Below are 12162 nucleotides of genomic sequence, written 5' to 3'. Positions count from 1 at the left end.
TGATATAAATTGAATTCAAAACATGAAGTAATCAATTTGTTTTTTGGTTGAATGGGAAGAAAAAGTGGCCATTAACAGCAACTAAACACTAATACCTTTATATTGGGTTTCCATTGGCATCCAACCATCAGATGCTTTTTTCAAACATTGACTAAGTGCATTGAGGTACTATCTACAGTACTATCTACACCAAAAGGCTTCAAAATGACGAGAAACAATGATGTAACTCTGATTTTAAGCACTTCATCCTCTTTAAAGTCCATTTGATTTATTTGAGGTAAATGCATAATAATGAGCAACAAACGGTTGATGGGCAAGCCTGGGTCTAAATCACCACCATACCTCCATACCTCCCTCATTGATGTCTTCGATGTCGTTGGTCTTTGTTTCTTGCCCTCGAGTAAGTTGAGATTCTCCGCCTGCTTGGAGTACAAGTAATTACCCCGGGAAAAGAGTTGAAAGGTCAAACTTCAAAGCTCAATGAGGTCGTAAATGTCCTTTTCTTCCCCTTTTTTCGCTTCCCCCTGGTCACCCTCGTGGTAACAATAACGGTTGGGTGCCCTCTCACCACGTCCGCACGTCGTTCAAGCTCGTTCAATATGTCTCCTGAAACTAGGTATTCTTGAAACGAGCCTGGATTGAAATCACCCAATATACGTACGATCCGAGATACGCTGGCAACCCTTCCATTGATAGCTGATTCCTCCCTCGAATCTGATCTCAGATCATTTTCAGACGACAGCAATCGCATCAGCCGACCTCAGTTTTAGATTGGACAAATGGGATGAATTTGTTGGGCTCCCTTTGAGGTGCCCAGGAAGTGTCTCATCGACATTCTATGTAAAAGTGGGAAAAAGGAGTCTGCTCGTGAGAGAAAGAAAGACGAAGTAGGTCGCAAAAAACGCACACCTCTTCAAACTCTCAAAACTGATATGTACTGTGCATGTACGTATAGTATGAGAATGTAAAACAGGAAGGAGTGACAACCGAAGGAGACGAGGGCTGCCGAAACTGAAGATCAAATCAAGTTCATATTTTCAGACCAAGGCCCCCACCCATCATGGGCCTCCCAATCCCCGTCCCCAAAGAACAAAAAAAGGCGTTTCCATTGAAGATGTACAACACGCAAAGATGAAACATCCCAATGGAACCAATTTTTGTCAACAAAAAAAAAACAATCGACATTGGCGTTGTGTTACTGGCTTTGAGCGCTCTATCGTGTCTTGACGTTTGAGGAAGAAATTCCTGGGCCATTGGCACATTCACTCTGATACTGTGCTGACACTGTTTGAAATGGAATTCACAATACTGTAGGAGGGAGTTATTGGGCGATCGATGATTTAGTCGATCTATCGCTTTATTCTTATGATAATACATGATTTATTATGAGGTTTATGCATCATGAAAGTCTTGAAAACAAGTTCTATCGCCTCAGTAGTGTTTACAAAGTGTGTTTTTAAATCCTAATTTATGCCTTTACGTATGGAAACAACTGCAGAACTGGATATAAGTGGACGACTTCGACTTCTCGTCCCCAGATGTTGTCAAGGTTTGATAGCTTGTTTACACAACCTGCATCGTTGTAAGTATTGAGTTTTCCGGGTTTTAGTGCTACCATAAAGTGTCAATTCCATCGGTCAGAGTTGAACAGATCATAAATCTCGACACGAACTAACCAAACTCAAAAAAATGTCCCCTTCTCAAACACATCCCGGCCAGCTAGATTGACTTGAGTATTTCTGAACATCAATATTTTCATTGTTGTCAGACAAGAGTCAACAGCTAAGAGGGCTTAAAACCTGGCGTCAATTCGGTCATTATCCAACCATATGGTTAAATTGAAAGGTCAATTTGCAGAACAGAAGAACGAGCGGCTGGATCAAAGTCCCATCCCACCAACGCTTGAGAACCACAGCATAATGTTTGGTGGGTCAATGATTTTACTCATCCCCCAATGACCATGAATCTCCACTAACACCGCCAATGGCCCTCTCTGAAAACCAGACCTTTTAAGGACCAAGGTCAGGTCAAGTGTCAACGCACATTGGCCAAAAATAATGAACACATAACCACTTCTCCGTCTACATACAAATGGTACATAAACAGTCCTCGGCCCTATTCTCCGCGAAAATGTAGACATAATGCGTTTACCTCGAAAAACAAGAAAACGGCTTGTTTTAAAATTGATAAGCCCAAAGCTACTTTGAGCTTGCGGCTCAGTTGGTGTCTTTCGAGCTCTTCAACATTACATAGACACGCACATACACACACGCACACACACGCACCGCGTTTCTTCGACATTTGGAGCCGATCACGGACACTACTGTCATGTCCCGCAAGGCGCAATATTGGAGCCTCCTTTTCTTTCATTGCCAGAGGGAATGAGTGAGGAATTGAGCCGTCAAATGAAGAAGTCTACGTAGCTGCTATGACTCCTCGAGAAGGGATTCAAATCTACTTTATGACTTTTGTCACCGAGTACTAAGGTTAATGAGGATCACCTGATGAGTCTGTTGATAATGGTGCCAGAACCATCAACCATTTTAATTGTCCATGTATGCTGCATATACAACACCAGGAATAGACGCCTCTAAACCCCATCATGCATCCAACCAACCACACTATGAGCCCAGAGGAATCTTCATTTTCTTCGTTGGCGTTGCCGTTACCGCTGGCCTTCCTGCTCTTTTTCATCGTCGTCATCGTCATCTTCATCGCTTTAATCTTTATCCTCCTCCTCCTCCTCTTTTGCGTGGATTATGCTGTGCTCCCATGCTCTTGTTTCTGTTTTTGCGATCCATTCTGACCTCGACGTGAATGGCTGGAATGCAGAGTTGAGTGGCGACCAACGCTCGATCAATTCCACAAGAGAAACGGCCGACGACGCCAACATCGACTGCAACCAAGTCAGATCTCCCTTTAGGGATCGGAGATGGATCTTGATGGTCGGAAGACACCGGGAATGGATGGGAGCATCTCAATTATTCTCACACCTTTATTGGGACGGGTTTTTATTTTGACTCGGGCTTGAGAGCCAACCACATCCAATGAAAGTATCGCCTCGCTTCCTGTCCAACTAGGTACAATGTACCAAAAGAGCGACGCATTCCGTGTGACCTATGATCTATCTTTCTACACAATACTCGAGATCACTCACTCCAATCTACGTACATAGTACACACATACGTAGGTAGAGCATAGAGCACAGACTTGAAAGTAATTCATATTAACTAATATGAATGGCCCATGCTTCGTCCGTCGAGTTTTGGGAATACCTATGCATTGTCGGTAGTTTATTGAAAACGAAGTATTACCGCATATGTGTCTATTGGTCGACAATGAAGGATATGTGCAGTAGGTACTCAATTTCCAGCCTGAAAGACTGCACTCTACATATCCATCCCCAATTGCTCATTCGGTCCATCATTTTGACTGGCTATAAACCCGGCTGGCTAGTTGGGTAGTTGGGTAGTTGGGTTGGCTGGAGGTGGTCACTTTCAAGTGGATAAGATTAAGACTCAAATGGAGACGTCCATGTCAAAAATGGCATGAGACGCCCTAATCATTTTCAACGTGGCGAATCTGGCGAACGAATCCACAGCGAATGCGTATTCTTCATGTCGTGCTCAGGTTCATTATGATCATTATCCTCGTCTTCCGGCGCCAGTGCCCAATGACGCGTTCCACGTCGGATTCTGGAAGTGGGCACAGAGAATGAGGCCCCATACTGGTACAGCCAGGAACAAAATAGAACAGAATATGGATCAAGTTCACTCCAGACCAGGTTTGGAATGCATCGAATAGACTGGTCAATAGAATGAGGTGCTACGAGGCTAAAAAAAAATCTTTTAAAGGCTAAATAACCTTTTCATATGAAAGAAATGTGGTTGGGTCAACTGATCATTCATCGCCTTGAGCAACTTATGTGAGAATTGTCCATGCCAAGGATTCTCAAAAAACCCTCTTTGTTGATTTTTCAATGACGTGAATGAATGATAAGCTTTCTAAAGCATCCATCTCTTTGGTAGAATTGTGATAAATTCCCATTTATTAATCTCAAAAAAGCGGACAGAGACAAACGAGTTTTGTTTCAATCTTGGCAAGTAAGCATGTTAATCGACTAAACTTCAAATTTGATACATTCATCAAACTTTTCCTGTTGGGGGATCGCCACCATGAAGTGGTGACTAAAGAAGTGCAATACACCTTGACCGGAAAATACTCCTGGATTAGCATGATACTTTGGCAGGCCAATAATGGGTTGAATGACTTGCTCTACGTACGTATACTTAATATCCCGTTTCATTGTTGGGTCATCTTTTTGACTGTTCTGGATAAGGTCCAATGAAAAGTTCTATGGTACATAGTGTAATGGTCTGGATTGGTTACTTAAGGTGTCCAAGAGTCGATGTTAGTTGGTCAATCAATGGCTCTCTCTTTTCCAAATTATTTACTTATATTTTCTATGGCTGTGCGTTTACAGCCAATCTCCTGAGCTTCTAAAAAGTGGCCAATGAACCTAATTTGATGAAAGGATTGATCCTTGATAAACGTGACAATGTCGATCGATTTCGAATAGAAGTTCTATAGCATTCTTACGAAATTCAACTTGAAGTACATGGATTATCCATCTTAGATGTTGGAAATCTACCAAAAGGGGGAGCAACAAACGATTCTCTAATTCGAACGAGAATCCAACAACAAGTAGTGGGTTTATCTTATCAAAAACCATTCGGTTGCGCTTTCTCTTCAGCTATTGAACGTGAGTAGCGTAGGAACTGCAGTTGTGATTTGAGGTCTTAAAGTCTAAAGTTCGCAGAACAATTGAATGGTTTATTTCATCAGAGGTCACTCAGTCGTCATTAGATTGGCGAAAATGCAACAACATTATAATCTTCTTTATTTTTTATTTTTTTGATATGTATCATAACAATACTCTTTTAACTTGCCCGTGGCTGTAGTAACCACAATAAATATGAATGATGTAATGTAGGTTAGGTTAGGTTAGGTTAGGTTAGGTTAGGTTAGGTTAGGTGATGGCTGATTTCATTCAAACAATGAGAAAGAAACGAAAGCACGGAAATTAACTCACTGGGCTGTAAAATCCAAATTCCATTGGGAATTAGACGTGGTGTTTGATACCCATAAGTATTTGAACTGTTACAAATTAATGTTTTAACGCTAGTCGAGATAACGGGGATTGACTCAATAGCTTCAATGTTCTGAACTTGTAGGCGAGTAAACCGCTTACCCTGGAAAAAGCAGGTACAGCGATAAGGCCTCCTTCCTATGCAGGTATTTTTAAGACCATTTGCAATGTCATCCGGATCCTGTTCGATGAATATGAGGGTTTCTTTTCCATGGAAGTCTAGCCACGTCAGTGAGCAGACTCTGAACAATGCGACCCAATCGATTGGTTTGAGATATTTTTCAAACAGCTCGGGGCTGGTTTCAAGACAAGACATTGATCTGACGCTTTTGTACGATTCCTGGGTCTGACAAATTCGTGGAATTCATTCATTAGCATCTTTCAATTGTGAGACCTTGGCCCTAAGCCCCAAACCGACAATAGACGTTTGATCTGTGATGCTGTCTGCGATCAGCTTTAAAATACCTTTTCGTCGGTAAAGATAGTATTTAATTGGTGGTCGAGATGTAGCCGATCTTTTCAAGGTGTTTTTCCTCGTGGGCTGGATTCGTTCAAATCTCTGTCAAGAGTGACTCTGTGCAGAAATCAATTTGTTGCACACGGTTGTGCATCATGAAAATTGTCAAAGTAATCGGAGATTCTCTCAGGTTCGACTTCATTGAATGTTGTTGTTCATCGGAAATTCCCAATTTCCTTTATAAGCCTTGATGGTGGAAGGGCTCAATTCGAGCCGCCATGGGACCCTGCCCACTTTGGGGAAATCAATCGATCTTGAAACGTTCGAGTCTTGCGACGAGTTTGTTGAACCTGAACTTTGCTGTTATCTGGAATCATAGCTATACAGAAAGTTGAATAGATTTGGGAGGAATGGACTGTATTAGGGTAGAGATATTACAGATCTGGATTGAACCAAGAGCAAAAACATTGAGAGCGTTGAAGGAAATTTTTGAAAAATCACTGCCTGTTGTAAATATGCATCCTATAGCATCTTTTTGTTTAGACTCAGAACTGTTTGTAAACAAATATGCTCACTCTCTACAATTCTAATGTTCAGCACCATCTTGAATATGCGTCGTCCATTTGGACTCCAATGAGTTCGGCAGGTTTGCCAACGGTCGAATAAGTCCAGAAGTGTGTCACTGTGTCCAAAGGAGTGAGAGAGCTCTCGGACGAGACTAAAGAGGTTGGCACTGTACAACGATCAACGAGGGTATGAAAGCTATGTTTTGAAAAGCATTCATGAGCTATGCCCCAATACAGTATTTGGTGTCAATTCTCGTGACCGTGGAGGCATAATGTACGTTTTGAGCGTACCTTCAGGCCCTCCAGAGTGTCCGGGCTAGTTTGTACAATGAAGTCCACCTCTTTTCTTTCTCGGGCCCCTTCAATGTTCAATTTGGTCGCCTCAAATATTCATAAAGAGTACTTCAAAGACAATGGTCTAATGCTTAAACAAGTGAAAGCATATGTTGGTTTGATCATTCCTTGATCACACTGAATGAAATTGAATGCCAAATTCGTTCGAAATGATACCAAATTTGTAATTGCAATCGAGCAACTTTTTAAGAAACCGGTCCTTTGAACGGAAGATGGTGATAGACTCGGAATTTGATCACGCCTACTTGAAAACGTTCATTTGTTGGTGGGTCAGAAATCATCTAAATGAATATAAAGTTGAGTAAAATAAATACGCCTTTTTTTGTTTTGACGTGATGGGAATTTTATTCCCTAGTAGCGGTAAGGAAGTCCGCAAAAGATTATTTTTCTAACTGTATTAGGGTCTCTGTGTTCAATCTATCCACCCTTTGTCTTGTCCCCGGTTGCCACATGACATTAAAGACTGGAGCACCCATTAGCTTATTTTGGGTGGGCATAACGGCCCATCATACATATAGGCCGCTCAGCGCCTACTGGGTATCCCAAAAGTTTGTGCCGTTTCCATAGCAGCCCATGCTGTCCAAAACCCAAGATAATCACGCCATATAGGAAAAAATGTCATGATATAGTAGAAGGTAATTTGCTTTGCATTTTTTCAGTATTTGAACATTTTCAAGGAAAAAGGGTATAAAATCAATGGAAAACTCGATTTCTGAACCAAATGCAAAAAATGCAAGAAGATTGGAAGAGGCAAAAAATAATGTACTTGCATTATTTGGACAGCCCTGCTAATTAATCAGAGAAACGATTAGGGAGGGGCAAAATACATGAGAATATTTTTGTCTTTAAAGTCCCCTTCTTACATTGGCACAAATCGCCTCTATATCAATATCTTTAAATTTATTTGCACTTTTTGATGCAACTTTCGTCTAAAAAAGCTCATTTGGCATATATAGGGGTTTTTGCTTTAAAATTTGTCACATATTTTATTTGTCACTAAAAATCTTGGCACTCTCAAGCACGACATGACTTTCTCTCACGTGTCAACGGTATCTTTGAATCGAAAATAAAACAGCCAAATTGAACCCAGAGATGGGCTTTGGATGAGAGTCTTGTGCCCTGTTTACCAAAGTGATGGACCATCTCCAGTTTTCAGATGTCCTAATTCAAGAGGGCGATGGCTTTCCACAACTGTCCTACCCTCTTTCCCTCAAATAGGAAGTGAACCGAGGGCAGGGGGGTTGGAAATAATTGTGAAGCCCGGAGCCGATTTTTTATAACCATGGAGTGAATCTTAGATCGGGAAAAGATCCAACTTATGCATTAAAGTACGACCCTTAAGATTCTAAGAATCTAAGATTCACTCCTTGGCTTTAAAAAATTGAGCTCTGGTTCCCCCCTTTCAAGGATTTGAAAAGGCTCGATTTCTTGGCCTTCGTGTTGTTGGCTAATTGGCTGGTCAAGTGATTTCGTTGGGTTTAAGGTGAAATTGGCTTGCAACGAGACTTGAAAGGCTTCATCACACTTCAAATTGTGCCTGCCGTTCGTTGCCTTGCTTTTGTGTGACACCATTCTAAACTACCGTATGATGGCTTTTCCATGTTCTAATAAACAGTGGCCACAGCACGTCAACAATGCTCGCAATCAAATATCGATCCAATTTCCGCGCGGAGCAGATCATTCATTACTTTTGGGTTTGTCCTGAATTCTATTTTGATGTGAAGAAAATTGCAAAGAACCAAAGCTGATCATGCGACAATAGTCTATCTAATGATAATTTCATCCTTGTTTTACCTCGATTAGGACGGCGGCTAGTGTTTATTGATTTGACCACCCACCATCAGGTAGATGATAAAACTTTTGGTAATATCGGGTTACAGAAAAGAGGCAAGGGAGATCAGGGGGAGAAGAAACGGCCGTACATTGCTCCAACAAAAGAATGACAATTCCTCTAATTAGATATAGCTCGAAAGCACTATTTGTCACAATTTGCAGGGCTCGATTGGTCAAACTCTTTGTGACCATACTCGTCATTTTGGCACGCCTCGCTGTCAACGGCAGCTTATTCCAAGCCTTACAAATTTGATTTTTCGACAGCAAAAAAAAAGAATGGCCGATAGTCTTGTCCGGATTAAAAGCTTGAAAAGGGATTAGGAAACCAGTCTTCTAGTTTTCTTTCACTCACTTTCGGTCAACTCATAGAACGGTGGTGCATTACCCAGTGCAACAATTTTATTGATATCTGTCTGCCCCGAACATGCTTTGAGTTAAAGGGTTTGGGAATCTTAAATTATTTCTAAATTTTGCTTAAATCCCTTGTACGGCCATCACCGAAACGTGTCACGATTTTTTATCATCATCTACGTCGTTTATTGCCGCACCGGAAAAGATATGTACCCTAATTGTTTCTTTCATTTTTTGTGGCGCAAGAAGTCTGTGAAGAATAAATCCCTCGAATGTGGACAACCTGGTTCTCTTATTGTCACCGACTGTTTTTCGATAACAAAATATTCGTTGATCTTAGATAAAATTCCCTCTCCGGAATGAGGAAACGCTCCCTAAGTGAATGAACAACTGTAAAGTATACCTAGGAGGTATGGATCCAGCCATCAAAAACTCTTCAGCGTCGTCAACTGACCCGGTCCTGAAAATGTCAAACAAACTGCTTGCATGGATTTACGCGCTCTAAGGGTATTGAACATCGCTGATAAGATCTGAAGGGCCAAACATTGGTTCGTATTACATATAGAATTTCTCATTTGTGATGCCCGTTCAAGGGAAAGTGAAATTGGGAATTCCACTGCAAATAACCCTTCAGCGTTGTTCGTAGCAAACCCTTGAAAATCTTACTTGAATCGGGCCTATCAGAAGATCCATGTGTATTGGATTGCTCCTTTTTAATGCCCAGAACACGACGCATCGAAGTCATGCAATAAACTGTAATGTTCAATCCCAGATCAGAGTGTCATTTAATGATGACATTACTTTAATAATGGAGATTAGGGGTCTCATACCATGACATTCTTACAGCCAACTATCTAATTAGACTAAAGAATTTGAGCTTCCGATATCTAGGTGAGGGGGAATCGTGTCGTGAGCAGGACAGAAGCACTCATTACTCTGCCATCAAAGTGCCATTGAAAGAATACCGTTAAAATGATGATTCATCTTAGGGCACAAAAAGTGCCTGAAAACATCAAAACTTTAAACAAGGGAATTTAAAATCTTTAGAGAATCTGAAAAATATTTTACATGACCATATAAAACTGTTTATCAGTGAGGAGGGCCCATTCCTTTAACTTCATTGTCTTCTGTAAAGGTGAACATTAAATGCGGATCCCCACAAGACAGGAGTCAAGTCTGTCGCCGGTTCCTTTTTCATGTATACATACAGCCGATCTTCTCTTTTGGCTCGACAAAAAAAGAACGAGACATTTGTTCTGCTTTGTCGACGATTCTAGCGAGCGCTCTTGTTCAGACGAAGTTGCAGAGAGAGCTCGTAGAGAGTCTTAAACGCACGATAAATGAAATTGCCTCTATGGGGATACCACTAAGATTGCTAAGAAATCCTTTCGCTATGTTTGTCTCGTTTCTTTTTTAAATTATCCATTGTCTTGAAATGAGGAAATCAGAGTCAACGGGGTTCCAGGACAACTTGACCCAGCCGACAACTCAGCACAGAAACTGAGCCCAATATTTTGGCCTACAAATAGTTCATATTTATGAAGCAATATTGAAACTGTGATGTAAAATATGTCAAAATTTGAAAGGTTTTACACAATTTATCTATTAATCTTTAAAAGCAAGTTACATTTACAACAATCATGGTGTGAAAATCAAGTTTGGTAATGCTTTAATCACACTTGATCTTTTGTTTAATGCCTTACTGATGCTAACATCTCTGCATGCGAATCAAATGTTGATTCATCAAACTTTAGTTTTGTTCCATAATTATGTCTTTTTTGGTCAATATGTTATGCTTAGTTTTTGTACTGGGTCGAGTTGTTTGCGTGGTTGAGTTGGCCAGTCACCAAAAAATCCTTCCAAAAACTTTCTGATGAAAGGAACTTTTTTCCAGACTTTCAAGACGAAAAATTTAGTCTAAACCATTAACAACCAAGTTGTCTGCTAGGTCAAATTGTCCTGTTTCTCACTGCCTATTGCTGACATTGTGCTCCTTGGCCAACTTCCCAATTGATACTTGTGGGTGATCTCTGGATCTGGCCTTTGACTGCCCTCTCCAAGACCTTTAACCTAATGGTGCAAGGTTGGCCCAGTCCATGATGTTGCTTGGCCATCATGACCAGGCTCATTTAGGCGTTTTTTGACATTCTAGACCATAGTCCTTTGACACCATCAAGAAGTTCATAATGTCCACTTGCCATCAGCAGGCACGACGGACAGATGTGTAAGTTGTTGCCTTTTTGAGTCTATTTTCCATGTTCATGTTTTTTTTTAAATGGTTTTAGTGTAGAGACACCAAGGCATACATCTCATTCAAAATATTTTTACTTGCTTACTCACAAGTCCAATCTCTAAATTTCATGTATCTAGACTCTAAATCAACAGAACTGACTCTCCTCCTCTTGTACTGTCCTCAGCCCAGGAAAAAAAACCCCTCGATTGAACGAGATGATGGTATGTGAAACACACAAATTTGCTACGTAAGAATATTTTGAATGGAATGTATGCCTTGATGTTTCTGTATTGATTCTAAATTATAATAATCATGATAGAGACCCTGGTATTGCTAGTAAAGGTAATAAACTAGTTTCGGCCCAAACTTGTCCGACAAGCCGCAGCCTGGCCAAACGGCCCATTTCGCTTTTTTACAGCCGGCGGTAAGAAAAGAATGGCAATCATTAAACCTCCAAATTCATCCCTCATTGATCACAAAACGGTTTATTGTTCTGTTTAGCTAAGCGAGTGGTCGATCGTTCGACATCCAATGTCTAGAAATCAATGGATTGCCACACAACTGTGATAACTTTGAAGATAATGGGTTCATTCACAGATTTTAACTTTGAGGTTCTTTGATTTCCCTCACATTTTGAGAGTTGTGAACGAAACCATTCTCAAAACAAATTTACATTCATTTAGATTATCTGGCAATTTTGGACTTGGACCGGATCCGAACCCAATGCGACTTTTTCCATGCTCCAAACAGAATCCGAACGAAATGTTAAATCCGACCGCATCCGAATCCGATTTTTTCCCAAAGCGAATCCGGATACCGGCGCTGGCCTAATTGTCCAGATAATCGGGCCCAGACACGGCTCTTTTGTATCACGGTCACGGCTCTTTTGTATCACGGAACCGGGAAAGGATAAGGCGGTCTATGGTGGTTCATGCTCGCCCGACTAGACTAAGCAACGACCCATATCCCCGGATATCACCGGATCATTATCTTGAGCCACCTCCGGCGACATCGACCTTGAGACCAGGCCTGCTTTCGGACGATGGCCAGGCTGCATGGAGCGATGGGCAGATGACAGAGACATGCCTGGCCTCTAACCCAAAGACAGGCGTCTTCATCCGATGGAGGGCTATGGAGTATGGCCAGCCACCACTAGAGAAGCGCGGAACTGACGCAGACTGTCGCCTTGGATGGCCTGTTCAGGAAGGGGCGGCGCGGG

Source organism: Tigriopus californicus, chromosome 5 (assembly GCF_007210705.1).
Source record: "Tigriopus californicus strain San Diego chromosome 5, Tcal_SD_v2.1, whole genome shotgun sequence".
NCBI lineage: Eukaryota > Metazoa > Arthropoda > Copepoda > Harpacticoida > Harpacticidae > Tigriopus > Tigriopus californicus.
This window is presented reverse-complemented; position numbering follows the sequence as displayed.